Source organism: Podarcis muralis, chromosome 3 (genome assembly GCF_964188315.1).
Source record: "Podarcis muralis chromosome 3, rPodMur119.hap1.1, whole genome shotgun sequence".
NCBI classification, from domain to species: domain Eukaryota; kingdom Metazoa; phylum Chordata; class Lepidosauria; order Squamata; family Lacertidae; genus Podarcis; species Podarcis muralis.
This window is the reverse complement of record NC_135657.1, coordinates 83,075,186-83,102,150: the sequence shown is the minus strand read 5'-3', so window position 1 is coordinate 83,102,150 and position 26,965 is coordinate 83,075,186. Positions and strand designations below refer to the sequence as shown.

Sequence of the window (26,965 nt, the reverse complement as noted above, 5' to 3'; positions counted from 1 at the left end):
TATGCAGCAATATCATATGAAGTACGACTTGGCTTATATCAGTAAACCAACACAGACACTGTACATTTTGAGGGCTATATCCAATGTTAGCCATGAAACCAAAGGAGTCAAGTTTCGTGATTTCAATGGCTCTACTCTGAGTATGGCTTAGCTGTCTCCGTGACGCTGTAAACGTTATCCGGCCTGCTCAAACCATTTCCTTGCTATCCAAACTCATATTCTAATTCCCTGCCTCCCAAACCAGCATTTTTGTTTTGAACAATGGCAGCTCTCTGTCTCTAGCCATCATGTGGATACATGTGTGCAGATTATTTAATAAATAAATATGGAAGCACCACCAAATTTCTGTGTCCAAGTCTCTCCCCGCCCCCCGGTTTCCCATAAAAAAGAGCAGCCAATGTAAATCCCCTTTTCATAGTACCAAACAAGTGAGTGACCGTGGCTCAGTGGACTGACACTTGCCCTGGCCTATGACACCTGAGATATGTGTTTTCAGGATCCACCCTATTCTTGTGACTGTAATCTGTTTTAGCTATTGTTGATTCAGAATTTTAAACTGTTGTAAACTGGTTTATGCTGCTGCTGCTGCTGCTGCTAAATGTTTGCATGCAAGAGAATGCATATTGAAAACTGAAATGCTGACATTTTCAGGATGGGACCTAAGTAAACAGAACTAGGGGAAATCTCCAAACCCTGGGGAAGCAATGCCAGGTGGAGCAGGGAAGAATCTGACAATTTTGGTTCTATTCGTTTCTCATTTTCCAGTCTTAAATTCAGTTCTACAGGTTTCTGCAGCAATATGCTAATGTCATTTTTTAAATTCACCAGAATTTTAATACAAATTTCTCCAAATAAACACATTTTTGTCCACAATTTTGGCTAAGGTATAAAATTTTGCAATTTCTCCTATTAGAATACATTATGGCATGTTATTTCCACTGATATGTTCATTTCTATACACATTTCCCCCCTAATATAGACCTTTTTGTAACCTCTGTTTAGTTGGAGAACTGCAGTGCAAAATTCAGATTAGTGCACATTTTGAAAGATGGCTGTTTCAGACCACGCAAATTTGATAAACATGGCTTTAAATGCAAAGTGAATTGAATTTGTCTCCCATCTCTAAGTCATAGTAAAGGATTCTGAGCCAGACAGACCAGTCCTATGACTCATGATGAAGGCACCCTCATATGTTCATAATCATTTTGCCATCCCTTTAGATGTCTAGCAAAATGGGTGAATGCTCTGTTGTAAATATATCTGCTTCTGAAATGCTGTCTAAAATCCATGAGGCTTACTCCCAAGTAAATGTGGTTAGTCCAAAAATGCAACCCACTTTGACAAAGATTAAACCCATAATTTCACAGCTGTCATCACCCCAAACCGAGGGGTGGCAGTGGAAGGGGACACACAGCAAAGCACATATATCATATTCTCTGTCACTTTTTCTAACATACTGAGAGTGAACATCTTGTTCAGAACTTCTTCCCCTTATACTACCCGCTCTCCAGCACATACTGTGCTCACAGTAAAAGAACAGACAAAAAGGGCACTTATATTGATGCACAGAATTTGCAAGGAAAGCCTGGGTGTTTATTTTATTTTAGGAAGGGTTATACAAAAGGAAACTTTGAATTGTTTTTCCACCCTGACTTCAAATGTGTGCTCTTTTGGAATGTTTTTTGAAAGTGCTAAGTGCAAGGTGCCAGATATTTCCATTTTCCTTTAACATAATCTCGTAAAATCAGACCAGCCACGTCCTTCTCTGTATTTCCAATAAAAATTGCACAAGAATTCACCGTTTTCGAAACTTTCACATTTATTTCCCATGCTAAACCTTGGAAACAAGTTTTAATTGAGGGTCATCATCATAACAGTAGTTCATGAAGGGGTAACAGTAAGGAGCGGTTGTAGTGGAGTGAAGGAAGGCCCAAGACAGGTGTTGATCATCATGTGAGCTGCGCACAGGTGGGCTGAAGCGAGCTGCTGCCAGCCCTGAGGAGCCTCCTTTTATTGAGACAAATATGCAAGCTAGGCAGATACATTTTGGGCTGTGACCTTTACACATCTTCCGTCCCGAGATCATGGGGTGGTACAAAGTTATTTTGGCACCTGTTCCACAGCGTCATTTTCCCCTTGCACAGTGTATGACGAAGGAGACAAAAAGTCTCAGAGACAAAGGTTACAGACAGGACACCGCTGACTACTGAGACCGCAAAAGGTTAGACAGAGGGGAAGATGTTCCGACAGCCGTGGCTTGTCTGAGGGGGAGTTTGCCCTGCACCCCAAGGTCACGCGTGCAGGCAGACTGTGGCTCCCTGCTGGTGGGGAGTGTGCTCCCTCCGGACCTCACTGCCCACTCTGCAATATCCCTACAGTGGAGAAACAGTCTTCATTGTAATATAACCCCCCAACAAATGCATATCCCTAGATCCATGCCTTTAAAATGCTGAGATCACACTCTGTACCTAAACAAAGGTATTCTGACCTATAAAGTAAACAAAGATAACTCTAACCTATGTTCATTGAACTTAGCTAGACAGCTAGGCTATATCTAACAAGGACTCTTAAATCAAATTTACATGTTTTAAAATCACATTTTGGTGGGTGGGAGTATATGCCAAGGATGGGTAGATTTCCTAGGGGGAAAATCCAAAGCTGCCTTTCTTGGCCAATGCCCAAGATATCTCGCAACCCTGCTGTTCCCTCATATGTGAAGCATATGCAGTCCACAAAAATCAAACCGCAAACTACAGAATGTGACCTCTACATGGGACAATAGGAAGTTCCACGCTGAGTCAGACCTGTAATCCAGTAAATTCATCATGACTTCTTGACAGCAGTGATCCTCTACACCATCCTGTTAGAGGAGATGAAAGGCATTCCCCTCTCTGCCAGTAAACAGATTTTGAGCAATCTGCTCCATGAGTAGCTATCCTGATGCGAAGCACAAGCCCAAACCCTTTCCAGATAGGGTGGCATCGAGTACATAGATCTAAGGTGCAATCCATTGAACATTGTGGTACTGTAATTAACATAATTAAGGCTGCAATCCTGTACCCACTTACTTTGAAGCAAACTCCATTGAATTAAATGGCACATCTAAGTTGGGCTTGCCACTGTTTTGGCTTGTTTATCTTTGTTTAGTAGCATTTTTGGTAAATGGTATTTTTTCATTTCACTGTTTATGGAAACTGTCCACAGAACCTGATTAGGTGGATGAGAAAGAAAGAAAGAAAGAAAGAAAGAAAGAAAGAAAGAAAGAAAGAAAGACAGTCTAGGATTGCACTGCAAAACATTAGTAGTGAGATAAAATCATGACAGTCCTGGATTTTTTAGTGCCCTTCAGTTTTAGAAGGAAACACTGTATTTGTTTAGGCTTATAGACCACCGGACAGATAAGCCTCTGCATCTGTTTATTTACCTATGAAGGAAGCTTTTGCTGAATCAACAGGATGTATTACTATCCAAATAGAGCAAACTTTGTTTTATCAATTGGGTAAAGTAATTAAATTGTGATGTGCAAATATGTGTTTCTCCTCTTGGGGGGCAGCTTGCAGGGCTATATAGTAACCAGGGCTTTCTTTCTGCTGGAACTCACTGGAACTCAGTTCTGGCACCTCTTAGGTGGGTGCCATTATGAGAGAACAAGGGAGGTGTTCATGGTGAGTTCTGGCACCCCTTTTTCTAGTAAAATAGCACTGTTCATAGCCTATATGAATGAGGGGGAAGGAAGCAGGGGGGGTATCCCTTGTACCTCTACAAAGAGCTTGTGGGTTGGCAGCTTCATGTCTGCCAGCAGTAAGAACTGGGCCTTATGAGTGCTGACCGTGTAATACGTATTTGGAAAAGCTGATACTTTGTTTGGAGACAGCAGTCAACATTGTCCTAATACCAGACAAAGACCTAAATTCTTGGTGCTTTTAATTTGGTTCCATAAAAATAAAGGGGAGATTCCTCATTTAATTTGTTCCATTATAGTCTGTTTCACCACTGAAATCCTAGCCAGAAAATAAAGGCAATTTAAAGGCCACCAGGCTATAAAATATATTAGTAACTGAGTCATGTAATCGGTTAGTGGCCTGGCATTTTCATGACCATATTCCAGGCAGATGTTTCTACTATGCAACAGATCAGATAAAGTCTGACGTATCACTCTTTCTTAATGAGATGTTGTGCAATTAAAGCCTAAGAATCTAATACCTAATAAAAAAAGGAGCAGCATGGAAAAAGATGTCTTGTTTCAAAATGTTATGGTCCGCTCAAATGAAGAATTGTACTGATAACAAGGGGAACAAGCACTAAAGACAGTGGATAATAGTCTTTGAAACTGATACCCAATCTATATGTGGTTCTTGTGTGAGATTCTGCATGTGCTCAGAGGATTTCTTGAGCCCTTTGATCTTACCCACTTCATTTCAACCACTGAGAATGCCTAAATTTCAGCAAAGTGCTAACTTGGCCCAGTGAAAGGACTCGCCCTGCCTGGGAGCTGTTTGTTTTCCCCTCAAACCTGGAAATGCAAGGAAAACTTGGAGATGTGGCTAATCTTCAAATGGAAGCATGTGGAGGTGCATCTGGCCCTGTCCTACCTGTGAGACGCCACCTCTTTTACCACACCAGATTACATCCTGTGGGGCTCTGTGTTCAAAGCATATGTAATACCTCCTTTGAATTTTAGAGACTTAAACCTTTATCCAACTGGGGTATCTCTTCCAAATCTGTGCATTGCCTGTGCATTGAAAACCCACGCAGGGCAATTTGCAGTGATAGGCAGAGAAAGGGTTCTCTTTTTTTTTATTAAAAAGCCTAGGTTAGAGATTCCTCCAGTGCCTTCCCACTCTGGAAACAACAGCAAGTGGTGTTGGGGGAAATAATCCTGTTTATCTATCAAATTTCACCCAGGATATTGCATAGCTGAATTCAGAATCCTTATAACTGTGGGGAACTTCCAACAAAGAAGCTTATTTGTCTCTGTGTGATCACTTACATGACCTCATGGAGAACTTTGAGTGTAACTTAGCCATTTCATCAGGCAGATCTTCAGTCACCAGCAGTTTGGCGGGGGAAAGCAGCCTTGGTCATAGAAATATAAGCAAGCCTTTTGCATGGTTTCTCCAGCCATATGTATCACCATTAAAAAAATAAATAGTGTATTTTGTTTGTGGTGAACTTGCCCTTTGAGTTGATAATGGAAATGGTCATTTTCATTAACTGAGCAATTATAACAGCATTCTCATACGTACTTCCTCTTTGGTTTAGTTGTTTTCAATCTCTGAGTTTAGCCTCAGTCACCTTTGGCCCGTTAGGCCATTCTAAACAGTTTTCTCTTTGAATCTGTTTACATCTTGAAGTCTGCTTTGAATTTACAATTGAATCTGTGCAGACTGTGCTTTCGTCTGCTCAGATTAAAATAATAATGAGAAGAAGCTTTACCTACAACATTTTAAGGCGTACTTTTCTGACAGCTAAATTCCTTCCAACTCTTTCTCTCTCTCTCTAAACAGATTTATTTTAGTAGTACTGAATGCCAGAAACCATCTCAAGGAAGTAATCGTCAGTATCTTAACAAGAAGAAGGGTGAACTAATTTATGCAAGGTATGTTTTGTTTAAAATTATATTGAAAAAGAACTTACTGGAGGAGCTCATTTTTTAATTTTTTTTTTTTGAGATGTAAGCAAGCATTATTTACTGTGGGTTGTTGAGAATATATTGGTATGATTGTGGTAGCAAAAGTACCAATGTCTCATTACATGATGGTGGTGATGTGACATCATTTCTGGGCATGTGTCAGGGACTGACAAAGCTCTGACGAGAATGTGGGAGAGGCAATAGGTCAGGGGGTTGACCCAAGAGAATTGATACCAAATCTTGTGAGGCAGGAGTCAAGGCAGGGGTTAAGAGGAATGGTCAGAGCCATCAGAGATGGGGTTGGGTGTGTAGGATACATCGGAGGAAGAGGCTGTTCAGGTGAGGGACAGGTCAGTTGAATTCCCATCATCCCCTGCTCCTCTATCTGCTAGCACCAGGAGGGGTTTGAAGAGGGAAAAACAATGACGACTTCTCGGACACACATTGGACTATCTTAACCGATATCCTTGGCCTATTTAATGATGTGTTCTTTAACCGATTCTGAGCCATATTTCATGAATAGTGTAGAGATCTTTGAGGGTATATGTCTGGCATTCTTTGTAATTAATTTCTCAAACTCTGCTAAACCTCCTGTTTTCTGGTGCCCACTAAGATACTCCCCTAAAAGTGATCTACTCTGAAAAATTCAAACAAAGGTAGATTTCCGCCTCAAAATATGTTAACACAATGTTCTCTCCTAGACATTTAGACCCCTAGACTAGACCCCATTTATTCTTCTTTTAAACTCAAAACACGTTCTGTCCTAGACATATTTACCCAGGACTAAGTCCCATTGAATTCTTCTGGCGAGATGTACAGTATATGAGCCGGTGCTCTTAGATTCAAATTGTTGCTGGTAACAGGAATAAGGTCGCAGTCCAAAGGATACATACTAGGGGCTTATGTTTAGACTCGGGCCGCATGTCCCCTAAAAATGAAAGAAGCCAGGGGCATACCTAGGGGCTTGGCCAAGGGCACAGGTACAGGGGACCACAAAAATCATGAAGAAAGAGGGAGAGAGCCTGTGATTGCCAAGAGCGGAAGGGGGCACAGATACAGCTCTTGGCCAAGGGTGCAAGGGAGCCTAGGTATGCCTCTGAAAGAAGCGCAGCATAACTAGGTTGTAGTTTTATACTTGAACTCTGAAATAATGAGTTAATACAGTGGCTAAAACATTGCTGGGGTTACATGTAGAACCCTTTTACAGACTGACTCTCAAACACCTGGGGGGAAAGAAAGCAGCTGTAAAGTAGCTAAAGTTATTGAACGATCAAACTGATAGCTGAGGTTTGACTGGGGGAGCAGACCATAAAAAGAGAAGCTGAGAGGATGGGAGGGCCTTTCGCTCTTTTCCAGGAGCTGCAGGCAGCTGGGAAGGCACCTCATACTGCTTTGAATTAAGAGAGACCTAGAAAGGTCAGGGGCTGTTTCTACTTTATTAATTTCCCGAGATTAAAACAGGAGTTTATTTTTCTTCCATCTTAAGAAAACTCTCGCCCTGTTTCCCTTTAGGGTGGTAGTCCTGTCAGAATGAGCATCATTAAACAGTTCAAGGAGGGGGAAAGACCTCGAAGCTTTAAATAAACTAGGAACATAAGCTCATCGGCTTCCCCTAGCAATTTTCTTCTCTCTTTAACAGCACAATTATATGCACACCTACTCTGATGTAATACTCACTAGGAATTCACGAGGGATTAGGTGGGGAGGGGACAGAAATTCAATTCAGTTCACATTTAAAAGCAAACCTGTCCAATCTGCGCTTTCTTTGCAAAAGAAGACCCAAGGGATTCCTATACAGCGGGTTGATGTTGCCAGCCTTCATGTACCATTTGTGCATAAAAATGCATAGGTAAGTGAAAATAACATACAAAATTTCACTAAATTAGGGGAAATGGCTTTGAAAAAATGTGTGTTGGGGAAAATCCCATACAAAAATATTCATATTAAGTTTTTGATTTGGAAATGTGGAGAACTGATCTTAAGACTGATAAAATGAGGGAAACAGATTCCGCTTCCCGCTCCTGAGTAAATCTGTTTAGGATTGCAGCCTTCATTAACTAGGGTTGCCATATTTTGAAGAGTCAAAAAGAGGACCCACTTGCCGACTTCTGCTTTTAACTATGGATCGCTATGACGACTCTCGCTTTACATACCCATGAAAATGTGGCTGTGTCCTGGAAAAGAGGACATATGGTAACCCTACTTTTTTTTTTCATTGTTCAGTCTTTCTGTCAGTTTTATCTGGGGTGTAGTCACTAGGACACCACATAGAAGAGAAGTGTCAGCCAGAAAAAGAGGATGAAAAAAACTGGCACAGATTTGCATATAATTCACAGGTATATATATATATATGAATTCATATAGAAGTGCAATATATGCCACCACAGTGTGGAAGCTTGTGATCAGGTCACCTGTTTGTCTGCTCAGTCAGCTGTCCACGTATGAATTACGTAGGAGCAACTTCAAGATTGCTGCTCCCCATCCTATGGTTTCTGTCTTTAAACCAGACTTGAGCCAGGCAGCCATTCAAATGCAGGACCCCTTTCAATACAGAACTATCCTATGAAAGCCCTTCAAAAGACAGGTGCATTGAATGTTCCTGCTCCACTTTTACCAAACCAGACTCCACTAACAACAAAGTAGTCATACCTGGCTCCAGACCATTGATGGTTTCATCCTTTATCAGCTTTCCAAATGCAAACAGACTGAATTAGTCCTTCTATATGTGCCCTCCCCAGCTATATAATGGGCTGAACCTCTTAGTATAGGGCAACCACCACAAACCATATCAGTGTCAGCTGATCATCTCCAGAGTACATTGTAGACTGGCATGTCCAGTGCTCCAAAGGTGGTCTTCTCTACATATTACATTCATCCTCAAAGGGGGAGAATCCTCACAGGACCGGCCTTCAATTGAGTGTTTGTAATGAAGTAATGGCAAATAGAGAAGACACAAGAAGGCGTTTGTAATCTATATGTATTGTTAGCATCCAGTCTCAGGTTTTGAGAAACTTCCATAAAAAAGAAGGGTAAAGAAAGGATTCTGTAAGCATGCAGAAAGCAACAGGAATGAACCACTGCTAGGACCAAGAAACAAAAGCATCACAGACATAGATGAGGTTAAGAATAGCTGTGTTACATCATTTATTATACAATGCAGTAGTAGGAAATGGGAGGAAATGAGGCCTTGGGAGAGAGATAAATCACAGCCAGATTTGGTAGGAAATTCCTAGACAAGTAGCTTCTTAGAGAAAGTCTAGGAGAAGTCAGAGTTGTGTTCTGGTTTCAGTTTAAATTTAGGTGAAGAAAGAATAGAAGATAAAATGACAAAAGACATACTGTTAAGTGTGAATACAGCATAAACACAGGCAGGTATTAAGGAACTTAAAATGAAGCAAAAACAATCGCCTCTAAGGTTTTTTAAGTGAAACACAGATACTCGTGTTTCTATCACACCATGGCAATGGAAGAGGCACCAACCATTCAAACTCTGTAGACTTTGCCTTAGAAAATGTTAGATGCTTACTTTAATTGCAGAATGAAATTGTGTAAAACAAGAGGGATTATGTGGCTAATTCTGAAATCCATACTATGGGAAACACCTGTATTAGACCACCCAAGTTGTGACAAAACAGTGGGCAGCTTTCAAGCTCTCCAGAACTTTTCATCTGGCACATGAAAATTTGTAGTCCAACCATCTCTGGAGGGCACCAGCTTGGTGAAGGCTGGAATAGATGCTAAACGAAGTGGGGGAAGCAGGAAAAGAGCCGTCTGATCTTGAAGCCCATGGGAGTAATTCAGTCTAGTGCTAACCAAGTCTCTCTATCAGCACAAGAATTTCTGCTTGCCTTATGGAAATTTCCCCCCTCTCCTGTCCTTCAGGAGGTTCTTCCAGCCAGTTTAGGGGGACATGAGAAGAGCAGGGAAAGCCCTGTTGTGCAATCAGACATCCATGTGCAGGCTTCCATTAGGAGGATCAGTTACTTGAATCCGGCCCATGGAATCTGCACTAAATCATAGTCTAAAACTGGAACGTGGAAGAAGCAAGCAGATGACTGGATTAGGTGCCAGACGTAGGCTGCCATTCTAATCCCACCTACCTGGGAGTAAGGCCCATTAAATCCAATTGGACTTACTTCTAAGCAGACGTGGGGTACCTCCAGACTTTGAGGAAGAAATGCAAGCGCATACCAGGCAATTTAGTATTGCACAATTAAAATGGCTTAAACCACTCTGTTGCCATAGTACAATATATCCACTAAAAAAAAGAAACCAAAGTAAAACATTGACTCTTCACAGTTAAAAAATTGAAGGAGAAAAACACTGAACAAGTTATTAATGGGAATACATATAAACACCCCATAAGCAAGTCAGGTTGGATGTTCATTGTCATATAATTGCCCTACAAACAAATCAGAATGAAACTGTAATAAAAACCAGGCATAGTCCGAAGGTACTCGCATTACATAGGATTCCTGCTTAATGTGTGATGGCATGAAGATGTAGTTTGTGTCCCAAGGAGAGAAGCTATTTATCTGAGGAAATAATTTGGACGAATATAAGCAGACAGAAACAGCTTATCTTGATAATGGCTGTATATCAAATAACATTAAAGGGTAACTCAGGTATTTGCCTGGCTTTACTTGCCAGTACTTGATCCTCAGATTCACATGTTTACAGTTTCTTCATCATTCTATGTTTTCTCTGTTTCTCTGTGTGGGAGCCAAAACCAACAACAGAAATGAGTGATCTTACAGAGGAGACAATAATTTTCTGTCAAATGTGAAGTACCTGGAAGGATTAGAAAAGGGGAAAGTGTATTTGTCACAATCATTTTCATTTAGAATAATAAGAAAACCTTTTGGCAGTCTGTTACTTATAGAGATATCTAGAAATAACATATATTGAAGCATCTTAGTTCCCTTGACAGCTAATTGCATAAACTATATAAGGTAAAACAAACTAAATACATATGTGTGTTTATGCACATATATTTACTTAAGGCAAAAACAAAATCGTGGTTTGTATTCCAGATTTTAATTTATCAGGATAGTGAGAAGAGGAACTCATGAAGCTGAAATAAAGCTATCAATGGCTACTAGCCACGATGGTTGCATTTCCCACCCAAACTCAGAGGCACTATGCCTCCTGCTATATATTTTTATTTCTTTTATTTCTTACCCACCCTTTGGCATAAGGTCCCAGTGTGGGTAACAACAACCATCACAGCCATAACAAAAAAAAAGTGTAAAATCAGTTCAAAACAGTTCAATATCTATCTATCTATATCTCTGTCTCACAATCTGTCAACTACTTGAAGTCTTCCCATATGTATCTGGTTGGCCACAGCACAAAGTAGGACCAGAGTGTGAGTGGGTGCTCTGGGGACATAATGTGCAGCCTGGGGAGAGTTCCAAGGGCCGAATAGAAAGGGCTGCATTTACTCCCCAGACTTGAGGTTCCCCACCTGTGAAGCACAGCGTCTCTGACAGACGGCAGTTCAGGCTGTGCTTCGGTACCTCCAGCATCCCACTGACTGCTGCTCCCAAGAGGGTGCTGGATGCAATCCCCGTCCTCTGCAGGGCTTGTCTTACGTTCTGACTGTTGACATGACATGAAATGCTCAGGTCAAGCAGACAGAAAAAGCAAAAAGCAAATGGAAAGCAAATGAGTATCCATAATGTGTCTGCAGGAGGAATCCTCATCAACAAGGGGGACTGACAGTTTGAGAATGGTTTGATTGCCCCCAGAGCTTGTGCAATCCTTTGAGTATATTGAAAGATGAAGCAGTGAGAACAAAGCCTGATCTGCTTCGCTTCTGATAGGCCTAGAGGCTACCACCTCCCTCCCTGCCGAAAGGCATCCGTTGCACCAGCTGGAACCTCACCCCACTTAACCTGCCCAGAGATAAGGAGTGGTGCTAACCACAAGCCCATGGAACATGGAACAGGGTGTGTAGTTAGTTACTCCTGCAAGCCAGCTGTGATTTAGACATAGGCACCTGCTGCTTGGGATGGAGAGAATCCAAGTAGTAGCCGATATTCACCCTTCCCTTCAGGGCGATTCCCCTTGACCTAAAGACAGCAAATTCTTGGGATTAATGTTTCAGACTTTTTAGGCATGCGAGTCCCGATTGTAATCAGCAATATCTCTCTTTTCATCAAGCGGAGTATTAATTTCCTAAGAGTTTAACTTCCCAAGTGGCCTAGGTTGAGCACATTGTTAACATTTTGTATTTCGGTATCAGTTTGCAATCAAAGCTCTGGGTTTTCTTCTCCATGCTTTAACTAACACCAGATTTGCACACTGTGCACCGCTAGCCACCCACTTAGAAAGAAAAGGAAACCCAAGACTAAACGGCACTGTTGCCGGGTGTTGACCATGAGCCACTAGTCACTGATGGAAAACTAGGTCAAGTGGTGGAGCACCTGATTTGCATACAGAAGGTCCCCGGTTCAATGCCTGGCATATCCAGTTCAAAAGGGTCACGTAGTAAGATGGTATGATATGTGCCTGAAATCCTGATGAGCCACGCAGGCACTCAAAGTGGATAATGTTGGGCTAGATCAGAAGTAAAGGTAAAGGTAAAGAGACCCCTGACCATTAGGTCCAGTCGTGGCCGACTCTGGGGTTGTGGTGCTCATCTTGCTTTATTGGCCGAGGGAGCCGGCATACAGCTTTCGGGTCATGTGGCCAGCATGGCGAACCAGAGCAGCGCACGGAAACACCATTTACCTTCCCACCGGAGCGGTGCCTATTTATCTACTTGCACTTTGACATGCTTTCAAACTGCTAGGTTGGCAGGAGCAGGGACACAGCAATGGGAGCTCACCCCGTCATGGGGATTCGAACCTCCAACCTTCTGATCAGCAAGTCCTAGGCTTTGTGGTTTAACCCACAGTGCCACCTGCGTCCCCAGATCAGGAGTAGGAAACCTTTTTCAGTCAGAGGACCATATTCCATTTGGGGAAACTTTCCAGGAACCACGTGGCAGTGGTGACACTAGTTTCTACACTCTCTCACACACAAATGCATGTCATGGACTAGGTGGACACAGAGGAATGGTGGGAGGAACCAGTTGAGAAACCACCAAGGGAAGAAGGCTCAGAGCCCGGGGAGTGGTGGTAGTGAGACAACAATGAGTGATCAGAGGGAGAAGACTGAGAAGAGGAGGTGTCAGTAGCTTAGGAGGTGACAGGGCTTAGTGAGCAGGAAGAGGCTGTGGCAGAGGGAAGTCCAGAATCAGAGATGGGAGGATGGAGACCAAGAAGCAGAGATGTGTCTGGGTGATGAAGGGTCACAGGTGTCTCCTGCTCCTGCTACAACAAGCTCCCCTGCCTCCTGATCTCTCAGGCCTGTGCAGAACTTGCTTTTGTTAATAAAGAGTTAATGCTAACTTGCACAGTGTGATTTACTGCTGGCTTGATCCTGACAATACCCTCTATGCTGACAACCAGGCAAGCAAAGGGCATTCTCAGTGTTTAAGAATACATTTCAGCCTAGCAAAAATACTCAAGGAGGATGCAAAGCTGGTGAGGGATATTTCCTGGGGAGAAGGGGTATGCCTTAGGAAAGTCCTGAAGGCCAGACAGAGAGACTTGGAGGGCTGCATTGGACCCCAGTCTTCAGGTTTCCAACCCCAGGCAGATGGATACATAGTGTGACATGCTATAGGAACAAGTTGTCTTCCTTTGTTAACCTATGGTGGTGGGGTTAAGAGAATTGTAGTGATAAGGTGTCACTAATGAAAGCTTCTCCAGCATTTAATCCAAAAGGAACTGAGTTCTGCATCTTTCTGAACAGAGAAGTGTGCCTGCTCGGTGCCAGATGGGTGGCTGCATCTGGCTAGAGCAGCGTTTAATTGTACAGACAGGCAGTTGAGACTGAATGTCCATGATTCACACTCAAGGCCTTCGAGTGAATCCAGAATTTAAACTCAATCACCCTGATTGCAAGACAGCCAAGTGGAATTTGGAAATGCCTAGGCACTCTTCTTCATCGTAAAGGAAAAGGAAAAGGGGGAGGATGGCGAGAAATTTGGTTTTGGCCAGAGTAGCAGTAATAACATTCCATGAACGTGCTTCATACTTGCACTTCTGTTTGGGGATGCTCCTGAACATTATGAACCAAAATAAAGTGTGGCATGGCACATGTTAGCTCTCATTTCCCTCCTCTGAAATCACTACAATTGATTCATTTTCATTTTGCATATTATGTTTTGTACATTTCTTCTAATGAGGCGGGGGGAGGAAGGTAATCTAAACCACAATTAAAATCTGGGTGGCTCATCGGCTCACTGTTCTTTCATCTATGTGCTCTGTGCATGGGGAAGGGAAGAGGTATCAGAACTTAAAACAATTAAAACTTCATTGTGCAATAAGTACAGAGGCAATTGCAAATGAGTGCTTGCTTGCTGGCATCTGCGTAGCAACATGGTGCAGATGAAATCCCCCAGGAGGCAAAATACTAATGGATTTTTTGTTCTACCTGAGTTTGCCTAATTTGCCCTTCTTATGTAAGATGCACTTTTTCAAAAGTGGCTCTATGGCTAGTCCTGTAAGCATAGGAAACTGCTTTATATTGAGCTAATTATTAGCCCTGTGTTATCTCTGTCTGGCAGCCACTATCCATGGTCTCTGGCAGAGGCCCACCTACCTGAGATCCCTTTAACTGGAGATTACAGGGACTGAATTTTCAACTTTCTGCATGAGAAGTATGGGCTGCCCTATCACTCAGTTAGGGTCACCTGTTCCCAGTCAGGATGGTGGCAAATGAAGACACAATTAAGCTGGGCACACACACAACATCCAGCACCTAATTTTTAGTTAAAGTGTGAAAGTTAAGGCCAGCTCTCTCTCTCTCTCTCTCTCTCTCTCTCTCTCTCTCTCTCTCTCTCTCTCTCACCAAAACAGTGTTTGCTGTCAAGGGAATTATTTCAATTTAAATTGTTTTGGGAACAATGCTACAATCATAGGTTTTGACAAGCTGCATTTCTGAAAATAGACGTGTTTAATTTACTCTAGATTCCCCCCCCCCCGTGAGTTCTATTTCAATGGCCATTGACCACAAAAAATAACTGACTACATAGGATTAGGAGAATGAGCATTCTAGCAATTAATAATCAATGGAGCCACTTCAAAGACCCACTAAAAGAAAACTGTTAATGAAAAGGACAGGTCCAATGTTGTGTGTGGCTTCAAACACTGCTATGCTTTATTTACAGAGTTCAGAAAACAGGTCTGTGACCTAAATTATCCTATTGTATGCATCTGCTGTATATGTTCTGTTGCGAGGCAATCATAAAGACATTATGTTCTTTCCATTTCCTTCAAAATCACATTGTACTAAATAAGAACCCTAGATAGCTTTCTGTCTCTGGTGAGAAGCAGTAAGTCACCTTTTAAGCTGTCAAGCAGACGTGTTTGAAAACAATAAAAGCAGGAAGGACACCACTGAGAAACAGTTACGATTCCAGTTCAGCCCTGCTCTCACAAAATACTTTTAAACATTTGAGTGCTATGGAGCTCAGATTTACTCAATATTTATCAAATAAATCATTTCACCAGACACAGAACACTGGAGTCTTATTCACCATCCAATTTTTGCTATAGAATTGTATGATATATTGTTGCCATTAAATTGGCATGGGATGAACTGTCTGTGTGCTTTCCCAAGACTTCTGGAACGGGGGAAAAGACCACCCCAATTTGTTCTAAATCATGCCTACATAAATCTATCTAAGAACAAGTGTGAGTACAGATTGTACCAGTGCAAAGATACCCAATGACACAACCTCACGGGACTTCCTATATCTTCCAAAGCCAAACACGCAGCTGTCAATTTAGCACGATCCTGTGCATGTATGCTCAGAAGAAGCCCTCATTAAAGAAGAGTGTGTGTATAGAATCGCACCCCAAGTACAGTGGTACCTCGGTTCTCAAATGTAATCCGTTCCAGAAGCCCATTTGGCTTCCAAACGTTTGAAAACCGAGGCGCGGCTTTCCATTGGTTGCAAGAGCTTCTTGCATTCAACAGAAGCCGCGTTGCACGTTCGGGTTCCAAAAAATGTTCGAAAATGGAAGCATTTACTTCCAGGTTTTCGGCATTTGAGAACTGAAACATACAACAATGGAGGCGCTCAGGAACTGAGGTACCACTGTATCTTAGAACTGGGAAAAGTGGCTGTGTTTTGGTTCAGATATTGTTTCCAGAAGTGCTGATCCCGAGTTGTGTGGCCCCAGAAGTGGATTCTGAAAATCCTTTCAATACACCTTAAGGGTGCAGCTCAGGTAGAGGGACTATGGCAGGGCAGGTTGGAGGGCTGCGTAGGACAGGCCTTCTGACCAAGGCAAGGATGACTTGTCAAAGGCAGATTGCGTTTAGATTTCCCTTGTGCTGTTCTTTCCTGTTACTGAGATCGCTAACAATAAATGTGGACCTAATTCAATCGATATTTCTGTGCCTTGCCTCTTTCCCATTCCAGAAGGTGGAAAAAAAGGAATCCCAACTATCTGTGTTTTCATCCTCTTTCCTATCAGCACCAGTACAAATGTAGCGCGCGCACACACACACACACACACACACACACACATCTTAATGGATTAGGTACAAAATGTTCCTTCAGAAAAGAATCAGAAGAAGCCAGAGACAGAGGAAGAATGTATGGAAAGTAGTCAAGGGGGGAAAAGAGAGGGAAATTTAATTTAAAAACCAAAGGTACCACGATAGAACTACTTGGCGCTGAAGGATCTGGAACACATATGTATACTGTGGGGGTAAAAACCAACACAATGGAGCATTTTGGGATGCAAATCCAACAAAATTTGGGGAGGGGGTTCTTGTTTTTGAGGGAAATATACTCAATTTCCCCCTTTTGTGAATTCTTCATAAGCTATTGAACTATCAGACAATAGTAGTAGGGACCCTTTTAAATGACTCACAGATAGACATTTCTGACCTATGAGTCAGCTATTTGTTACTGGAATAAGTATTGATTCTGTGCCTAGCTGGGTTTTAGGAAGCCACTTACAATTCATTAGAGCAGATATCATTGCTCTGTTTATGGGTCATCATGGTTTTTCACTTGGAAAAAAAATTATCCCCCAGTGAAGACTCTGATTAGGTCAAGGAATTGGAGTAGAATCTGTTCCCTTGACTTCAGCTGATCCAGCCACATTCTTGAGATTCAGCAACCTTTAATTGTTATTTTCAAAAAAGCGTTTCGTACTTGTATTTCTCATGACTGGCTCAATAACAAGTTCTTGTGCATTCTTTCCAATAGGTTATTATCAATCTCTGGGACCAGGCACATTCGTTCTCTCCACGGTTGAGTGAGCCTTGGTTGGAACATTGGCTAAAGGTTACAAAATCACTGCTTTAGTATAACATCTTTGAGGAATTAAGGTCACTTTCATGGATTTGTCAGCTGCCCTGGTTTTCAGCCTGTTTCTTTCATGTGACCAAACAAAGGTGTCTTCAGAAAGTTCTTGCTTTTAAGCGGTAACCACATGAAACAAACGTTTGGGACAAATTGCCCACTCAATTCATGTGTACAAAAGATGAAATTCCATTTCATTGTCCGTGCGCTCCAGTCAGAATGGTGTGGGAGAAAGAAGATATAACAGCCTCCTTACACAGTAGTGTAGACTTAATATGCTTGTAGAAAATATTGCGGTGTGAAATTAGAATAGAATAGAATAGAATAGAATAGAATAGAATAGAATAGAATAGAATAGAATCATAGAGTTGGACTAAACCACAAGGGCCATCGAGTCCAACCCCCTGCCAAGCAGGAAACACCATCAGAGCACTCCTGACATATGGTTGTCAAGCCTCTGCTTAAAGACCTCCAAAGAAGGAGACTCCACCACACTCCTTGGCAGCAAATTCCACTGTCGAACAGCTCTTACTGTCAGGAAGTTCTTCCTAATGTTTAGATGGATTCATTGGGGGGGTTTTAAAGCAAAAAATGGAGTGCACATTTAGAAGATTCTGCAGAGTCTCATGAGCAGCATCAGGTGATATACAGCCAGCCCTTTACTTTTATTGTTACTGGTAACGATGGCATATATATTACCTCCAGTGTTGAAGAGGGTATGCCAGTCGCTGAGAGTCATGAGTGGAAGATCCAGGAGTGGCTCATCCAGTGGGACAGAGCTCCAGCAGTAGCCTTCCAGCAGGAGCATCATTGCCAATTACTGGGAGAGGCAAAGTGGCAGTGGGGTTGGGGCTGTATGGGTGCTGCAGCTCTACCCACTAGGCAAGCTGTTCCTGTGTTGCCCTCATGTCCTGCTGGTGGTCTTCCTAAAACAGTGGCGGGAGTCTCAGGACTGGAGACCAAATCTAATCCCTCCCCACCTCAGGCCTTGCTATTTGACCCTTGGAAGTCTCCCAAGGTCACGTCCCTCATGAGCCCAAGGTTTGTTTGTTTTTTGCCTGTCTGGAATGTGTCCACTTGCTTGACTGGATGGAAAATAGAGAGGGGTGCATGAGTGTGCATAGCAACTACATTACTGTATAAAGATGTGTTTTTTAAAAAATGTTCCATACAGTTTTGCTTCTGGTCCCACCTGCCATTGTCATGTGGCCTCCAAAAGGTTGCTCAGATGGACAGCATAATAATAATAATAATAATAATAATAATAATAATAATGATGATGATGATGTGGCAATCTGACTGAACATAAGAAGAGCCTGCTGGATCAGGCCAAAGACCCATCTAGTCCAGCATCCTGTTCTCACAGTGGCCAACCGTATGCCTGTAGGAAAGCAGCGAGCAGAACATGAGCACTACAGCACTCTCCCCTCCTGTGGTTTCCAGCAACTGGTATTCAGGGACACAGGTGGCGCTTTGGTCTACTCTAAACCACTGAGCCTCTTGGGCTTGCCGATCAGAAGGTTGGCAGTTCGAATTCGCACGACCGGGTGAGCTCCCGCTGCTCTGTCCCAGCTCCTGCCAACCTAGCAGTTCAAAAGCATGCCAGTGCAAGTAGATAAATAGGTACCGCTGTGGCGGGAAGGTAAACGGCATTTCCGTGTGCTCTGGCATCTGTCACCCTGTTCTTTTGCACCAGAAGCAGCTTAGTCATGCTGGCCACATGACCTGGAAAGCTGTCTGTGGACAAATGCCGGCTCCCTTGGCCTGAAAACGAGATGAGCGCTGCAACCCCATAGTCGCCTTTGACTGGACTTAACCGTCCAGGGGTCCTTTACCTTTTTTTACCTATTCAGAAGCATTGCTGCCTCCGACTGTGGCCATTCAGCATAGCCATGATGGCTGGTAGCCTTTGGTGGTCCTCTCCTCCATGGATTTGTCAAATCCTCTTTTAAAGCCATCCAAGCTGGTGGACATCACTGCCTCTTGGTGGAGCGAGTTCCAAAGTTTGACTATGTGCTGTACTTTCTCAAAGAAAGAAGTACTTTCTGAAATGGTTCAGGACCCCTGTCCTCACCCATGTGGGAACAGAATTCTAAACGAGATCCAGCACTGGAAGCCTTTACTCCTTGCTGGAGAAGACAACTATTGTGAAACTCCTTTGCGCATGACATCTCTGCCCCCTTTTCATATAATCCAAGCCTTATGTTTCAGGATGAGAACAGTTACGTGGAAAGCCAACACATCTCTTCGACAGCAAACCTCAGCTCCAGGGAAATGAATCATGTTCCTTCCAGACTCACTAGGTGGCAGTCTTCACAGGGCTAAGAAAGCGCCTTACAACATGAAGGGAATTCGTAACCAACCAGGAGGCAGACAAGAGTCTTTGCCGAACAATCTTTATATTATAGTGGATAGCTCCAATTTCCAATATAAATCCCAACACTTGGAACATTGCGCAGATACTCTGCTTCATCAGCAACTTTCAAGTTTCTACAGTCTTCCAAATGAACACTTTTCGCCACAATCCCTCATTCCTCCAAGAAAACATTCAACACTGTTTCTTCCAGTGCACTAGTATCTGCAAAACACGCCTAGTTTGGAGGGGGCAAATTTATGGGGAATTACTTGGGAGACTCTAATGGCAATGCATACATTGGACTTTTTTTGCTTTAAAATTAATACAGTTTTTATTACTCTTGTGTAACACCTCAGCATTAAATGAAAAAATAGATAAAAAACAAATGAGTTTATATTCTCTCCCCCCCCCCCAAAAAAGCAGAAGCTTCCATCCTGCCCATTGTGAAACATGATACCTCTTTGGATAAGGCTGGTAACATTTGCTCTTGTGTTCTTAAGAATAATAGAATTGTAGAGTTGGAAGTGACCATGAGGGTCATCTCATTCAATCCCCTGCAGTTCAGGAATCTCAGCTAAAGCATCCAGAACAGATGGCAATCCAACCTCTGCTTAAAAACCTACAATGAAGGGGAGTCCACCACCTTCTAAGGGACTCTGTTCCACTGTCAAACAGCTCTTCCATCAGAAAGTTCTCCCTGATTTACAGACTAAACTAAACCGTGTGTATGCCAAGAATGGAAATATGTACTGGAGGCCGAGGAGGAGTGACGAGAGGGGAGAGAAAACACAGCTTCTGGAGATGTTCCCTCAAGCTCCACCCACTAGTGTGGATTCCAGGCAGTGGAATAGCAATGTGTATTATGTTTGAAAATGGGAGGAATATGTGAAAGCTAACTTGCCAAACACAAACACAGAAAATACAGGTCTGAATTAAGCATTTGCAGTATAAAGACTCACATCTGGAAGCACTCCATATCTCAGTGAAATGACCTTGCAGATGGCAGCATACACCCAGTCTCGTACTAGTTGTGCATCATGCATAGAGCATATCAGAGAATAAAAGGTTTTGGAGTTCTATGAGACAACTCTCAAACTCCCCCCTGCCCTGCAAATCTTATATATCTTTGCTCATGGTGTGTGGGTATGTATGAGAGAGAGAGTTTGATTTAAAAAGAAAGGGGGGGGGGGAGAGAAGCACCAGAAAATCAAGAGGCCTTTAAGGAAAACCATTTACAGCTGCTGACAACTCTGTGAGATTAGCTTATCACAAGTTAACAAGTGAGAAATTTCCCAAACATTATCAGAACGAAAGAAGCTGTGAAATATCAGCCTTGTGTTTTCTGTAACATTAGTTAAATGGAGGCCGGCATGTTCACATTCTGTTGGGTGCTCCTTCTTTCCTAATTAATTAATCAATCAATCAATCATTTTTCAACAGTCTGGACAGAAATTCTGACTTTGCTTCTCTACTATAGGAAGCATGAGCTTGTGGCAGACACTAGAAGGCAGGAAGTCTGCTCCTCCCAAGGTGTGCTTTCTACTTGGCAATGTTAAAGCTTTAACAGCCAGTCCAGCTGGCTTCTATATATAGCAGGGATGGGGAACTTGTGGGCCTTCAGATGTTGTTGGACTGCAACTCCCATCAGCCCCAGCCAGCATGGCCAACGGTCAGAAATGATGGAGGCTCATAGCAGCACCATCTGGAGGGTGCCACACTGACTACCCCTGATTTATCTGAACGTAAACACAAATACGTTTATTGCTTTGAAGCTCAGCACCTGCCTCTTTTTTCAGCAGGCAAAGATATAGGCACTGATACAGATGCATGCACACACTTTAGTTAGCATCACACATCAGCATGTGGCTACGTTTTGAGAATATACATGTCTGCTCACTAGAACAGAGAGTTAATTTGAATACTTGGTCATACTATTTAAGTTTGCTCTGAAACTGTTTATCTGCTTCATTGCAGTAGCAACAGAACATCTTGATCCACAGTAATTAATTGCTGCAATGAATATTTGGGGTGGGTTTTTTTGGCTTCAGAAACTCTCTTCTTCAACTAAAACCATGGTTCCTTGTCAGTGAATAATTGCTCTCATATGTTATTATGGAAACAAGGCTCTTCTTCAAAGGCCGCATGAGTGTTCCACAGAAGCATGAAAGATCACCAGAGTTGAGCATTACCTTGTGCTCTGTTGATGACATACCAGCATTTCAGTGAACAGTTTATTCTTTCTCTCTTTTTCTTCTTCATTAATGTCATCTCTTTGGCCCTGCCTTCCCTAAGCCTCTCCTGCTTGGCCTTCGCGTATTTATGTACCGGAGAACATTTTGGGGAAAGAATGCAGGGGATGTGCAGTGTGCTCGGAACAAATCCAGAGAAACTGAAAATGGGAAAGGTTCAGTCAAGTCATCTGTCTACAAGAGGCAGGTTGTTCTGGATGATGCAGAAAGGAACTTCATTGAGAACACATGTCTTGTCAAAATACATGTGATGGGGTGGGAAGGACTGAATGCAGGCACTCCACAAAAGGGCAAGTCATGGCAGGCAAACTGCAGGGATCATCTAAGGAACAAAGGATACTGGGAAAGAGAAAACATGAGGTATGCACATGTATTAGGGTGGGATATTCCGCTAGTGCCGTTGTGTTTGAGGAGCTTCCAAATGAATTACAGGTGGGCCAGTAGTACATCTGAAGAGAGGAATCTGATGCAAGCAAACTGGTATCTGACTGTTTAGTCTTTCCATTAACCTGGACTGCCTGTTTTGTCACTTTGGACATAAATAAGATAATGATATTTGAAAGTTAAGGCTGTCTTCACAAGTGAGGTTTAAATATTCAGCAACTTTGATTTCTGCTGCTCCAGAGGGTGCCACTCAAGCCAATGGAATGAAATTACAAAAGAAAGGATTTAGCCCAGCTATTGCTAACCTGGTGCCTTCCAGATGTTTTGGACTACAGCTCCCATAAGCCCCCACCAGCACAGCATCTGGAGGCTGCCAGGCTGGCAAACGTTGATTTGGATTAAACATTAGGAGGAACTTCCTGATAGTACAAGCTGTTCAATGGTTGAACATTCTGCCTCAGAAATTGGTGGGTTGTCCTTCATTAGAGCAATAGGTGGATCAACACCAGATGCTGTGCTAGTGGATTTCCCACATCAGAAGGGAGTTCAACGGGTAGAAAGTCCAGTAGCATTCACTGGTAGATCTCTGGCTGATTTGCAGTAGATTGCTAAGAGTTTCTGATAACAAATAGTAAGGGGGGAAAGTTTCCCATCTAAATTAGGCTGCTGAAATGACATCTCCACCCTATTTTTAAAGCGCATGACTTCCCTCAAAGAACCCTGGGAACTGTAGCTTACCCTCAGAGAGCTACAATTCCCAGCACTCTTAACAAACTACAGTTCCCAGGATTTGTTTGTGCTTTAAATGCACAGTGTGGATGTGATGGACATTTGATTGCAAGGACTCTGGACTCTGTTCAGCTACAATACTGAAAACAAGTTCTGAGGCTCAGAATGTGCTCAGATACACCCTGTTCTTTAATGCTAACTGTAAGTTAGGATTTCACTTACAGCTAAGTTTGGTAGACTCTGGGGTTCTAGATCTGATGAGCCTAAAGTTTGTGCACTCCTGAACCACATGACCTTTGAAGTGCTGTGCTGTGGATTTATAATCTGTGAGCTCTTATATTGATGCATAATTGTTGCACAGGCAGGAGAATGCCTATACGCCTCTTTGGGAGTGAAAACAAACAAGATGGACACTATTTTTGCTGAATACAAAGAAACTAGAGGAAGCACAGGGTGGTTTTTGTTTATTAGCACATGGAAATGAAATGTAGCATTTTTAACTGAGTCAGTGTTGCCACCATAATCTTTTTCTTCTTTTTCTAAAACCATAAAAGTCAGCACATTTTAGGAGCACGAGCAGGGAGGCCATAGAATATAATTATTTGTTATATTATTTTATGTAAATATTTGTAGAGTGTAACGTTGCGTGAAATTTGACTGAGACAGAGTAACCTAATAACTGTTCGCCTGCATTTCTTGGTTAAAAAGTAGACCTATGCCAACACTCAAAATGTAATATGCAAACTGGGTCAACCATATTTGGAGGATGGTGGCATACTGTGAAGTCCTGATTTCAACCTGCCGCTGCCTTTTGGTTACAGTGGTACCTCGGGTTACAGACGCTTCAGGTTACAGACTTCGTTAACCCAGAAATAGTACCTCGGGTTAAGAACTTTGCTTCGGGATGAGAACAGAAATTGTGCAGCAGCAGTGGCAGGAGGCCCCATTAGCTAAGGTTAATGGGGTTAGCTAAGGTTAACATGTTAAGAACAGTTTCAGCTTAAGAACGGACCTCCAGAACAAATTAAGTTCTTAACCCGAGGTACCACTGTGCAGTGAATATGGTAGGAGTGTCTTTCAGTTCAAACCAAGTTTTTTGAGTGTGAATAGACTGCTTCTCATTTGTTGGGTATGGTAGTCATTGTCTGAAAATTAGTTTTAACTTGCTTATATGAATATGTCTGTTTTTGGCCAAAACCACAGATATATTAACCAACAGAAACTGGGCTTTTGGAATATCAGAAAACAGAAAACATCCTGTTAGCCACTCAAACTGTCCAAGGAAGAGAACAAATGCCCATTTTTTCCCTGACTTATATTCATGGGCTTTGCTCAGCATCCCCTGACTTCCTGCTAACTGTTTCTCTTTATCAGTACCAAACCCATTTAAGAGCAGTGATCATAGACACATGGGATTCATTAAATGAGTAATACACTTTGCTTATGTGCCATTTCAGCCCTTTGGGAGGTCTATTTTTCATTCCTGGGAAGGATTTCATTTATTGGATATGATTTCTCCATATCTAAAGAACACCACAACATTATTTGAATTTATCGGAACACACAAGTATTGCCACTAGAACAATTTCCATTTTCAAGTTCCTTCAACTCAATGCATTGAAATGAACAAACATGACCACCCAGCAAGACAGTGACAGTCTTCATCCAGTAACTCTTAGGTAACGTATAAGGTACAGTCATAGATAAGGACAATGACCCTCTAGATATAGATAAGGGCAAGCTTATTGGCTGCATGATGGAAGCCCATCTCTTTAATCAATTGTTGTTGTTGTTTAGTTGTTTAGTCGTGCCTGACTCTTCATGACCCCATGGACCAGAGCACGCCAGGCACTCCTGTCTTCCACTGCCTCCCGCAGTTTGGTCAGACTCATGTTTGTAGCTTCGAGAACACTGTACAACCATCTCGTCCTCTGTCGTCCCCTTCTCCTTGTGCCCTCCATCTTTCCCAACATCAGGGTGTTTAATCAATACACAACAGCAAATGATTTGTTGTTTGCACCTATGTCACAGCTCAGGGCCGCAATAACTCAATGGCTGCCCCTGTTCTCCACCCACCCACCACACCACACTATTGGTAAGGAGAAGTCAACCAGATATAGCTTCCTATGAGCATCTGGTTGAGCACTGACCAGATGACTCACCTGGCTCTTCTTAGTTCTTTTGCTAGAATGTCAGATAAGGCACTGCATAATATACAGTTGATTGATGTTCCTCTGTTTTCTCAAATTGCAGCACTTCAGTATGAAATGCAACTTACAGCTGTCCTATGAGGGGGGAAATGAACATGGAAACACACTCTTCTAATGGCAAGAGGAAGCATAGTTCCTCTGAACTGCATTGATTTCAGTGAGGCCTATTTTCACATAGATTTGTTTAGGATTCTGCCTACTAAAAGACTGCAAATAGTTAAAAACCATGTAGTTATGTCACATGCTAATTTCTGCTGTTCCCAAGAAACCTGTAGCAAAATAAATGTACAAAGCCAAAGCAGAAGGCATGGTTTTTCCAACATACCAGGTCCCTGAAAGTGAGACGTTGGTTCTTATTCTGCTATAGAAACTGCTGACCCTCTTGTCAGCAACTCATAGGTTCATTGGCAGACAATTTTGAGAAGGCTGTGAAGTCCAAGTACACAAAGCTTCTTGCCAGTTGGCTATTTTTCCAGCATCACCCTTCCCTATATCTCTCCTGCCTTTCTCCTCCTTCCTGCTGTTGCTTGCAATATGAAGGTGTGCTGAAGAACTATAGAATGTGAGGACATGATTTACCAGCAAGTTGTTAGCAACAACCATGTGTATCCCCTGTTTCACACAGGCTTTGCATGAAATCTCTGGAGTAACTTAAGGAAGAATCTTGTATCTGGAGTTCGAGAAAGAGCTGTATAATGTCTGGACCTCAGTGTCTCTTGGTTGTTGATTCATACTGAAGGCATGACAGCTGGAGAAAAGGTTGCTCCATTGCATTTTAGATGTCAGAACAGATCGGTTTGAGCTTGTGGGTAGATTTATTCCTGCTAGATGTAGTTACGTCAAGCAGTAATGCACAAATTATCGATAGCATTGTTTGTTTCTATCCTGCTTTTTCTCCCAAACAAACCCAGGGTATTACATGAATACAATTAAAACAAAATAAAATACTTTAATCATTTAAAAATGTTAAGAACATCTAAAAATATATAGTGCTTGTATGTTCTGCAGAACATTATTGCCCCAAGCAATCTCAGATATATCCAAGACATGTAATACATTGACTACAGTCTCCTCTCAGGGAGCTTGCATGCTCACACATTCATGCTAAGCCCTGATTTGGCTTCATGTGACATCTGAATCAGGTCACAGCCAAAGAATCTTCCTCTAGATGAAGAATTTCTCCTCACAGTTGAAAGAAACTGGCGCTGTGTGCATCACTTCAGATGCTTAAAACCTTTCTATTTTTGCAGGTTTTCTCAGAAGGAGTTATCCAAAGGCAGTATTTGTGTTGGCAATTTTTGAGCACTGCATTTTATCTATTTTATTTTCTTCTACGTTTATGATGTTGTTCAAAGCTTAGTGGTTAAAAAATATTTCTAATAAATAATATTCCGGGGTGTGGGGAATAGGCTCTGGAGATGCATGCCTGTATTTCTTTTGCTTCTTTTCTTTAAGCCCCAGGCTGAAACAAAAATGTTGATTGTTATCTATTTTATAATTTTATGATATCCACTTGCTTTTAATGCCAATTTTACTGGTACCTTCTTACAAATATTTTATACTGTTTTATGTAAACTGCTTAGAGGCTGCTTTTTTATTTATTAAGCGTTATATCAGTCATGCTAAATGAAAGAAAGAAATGGCCAGTGTTTTCAAATGCACTCTTCATGGGGAATATATACACTTATACAGGGTGAATCTTTTAAAAGAGGCCCCATGGAACATGTGTACTCTGTATCCACGGAGCCTCTTTTAAAGGACTCTCCCTGTACATACATTGTGTGCCCCCCCCCCACATTACATAGGTAGCCCAACTGGTGGGAAAGAGAATTCTCATAGTGTGGTTCTTTCTTCTTTCCACTGTAATACATAAGTATACTAGAGTAATAGGGAGTAACCAGGAGCAGAATACCACAGGTGATATAATTCAGCAATGATGGTCAATGACTGGCTTTCTGTGAATGCTGTTTTCCATCCCACTGGTTACAGTTGACATGTAAGTGATTGTGGAAGGAGTGACCACACTGC

At 42.2% G+C, this 26,965-nt stretch overlaps 1 long non-coding RNA gene across 1 annotated transcript in view; it reads left to right on the top strand.

The window, feature by feature from the left end:
• Window positions 1-5,468: 5,468 nt before the first annotated feature.
• The window catches only part of LOC144327162 (uncharacterized), a 38,388-nt gene continuing 16,891 nt past the window's right edge, over window positions 5,469-26,965 (top strand). Inside the window, exon 1 of the long non-coding RNA XR_013392074.1 lies at window positions 5,469-5,599. This is a non-coding gene — a long non-coding RNA (uncharacterized LOC144327162). The remainder of the gene's footprint in view (window positions 5,600-26,965) is intronic.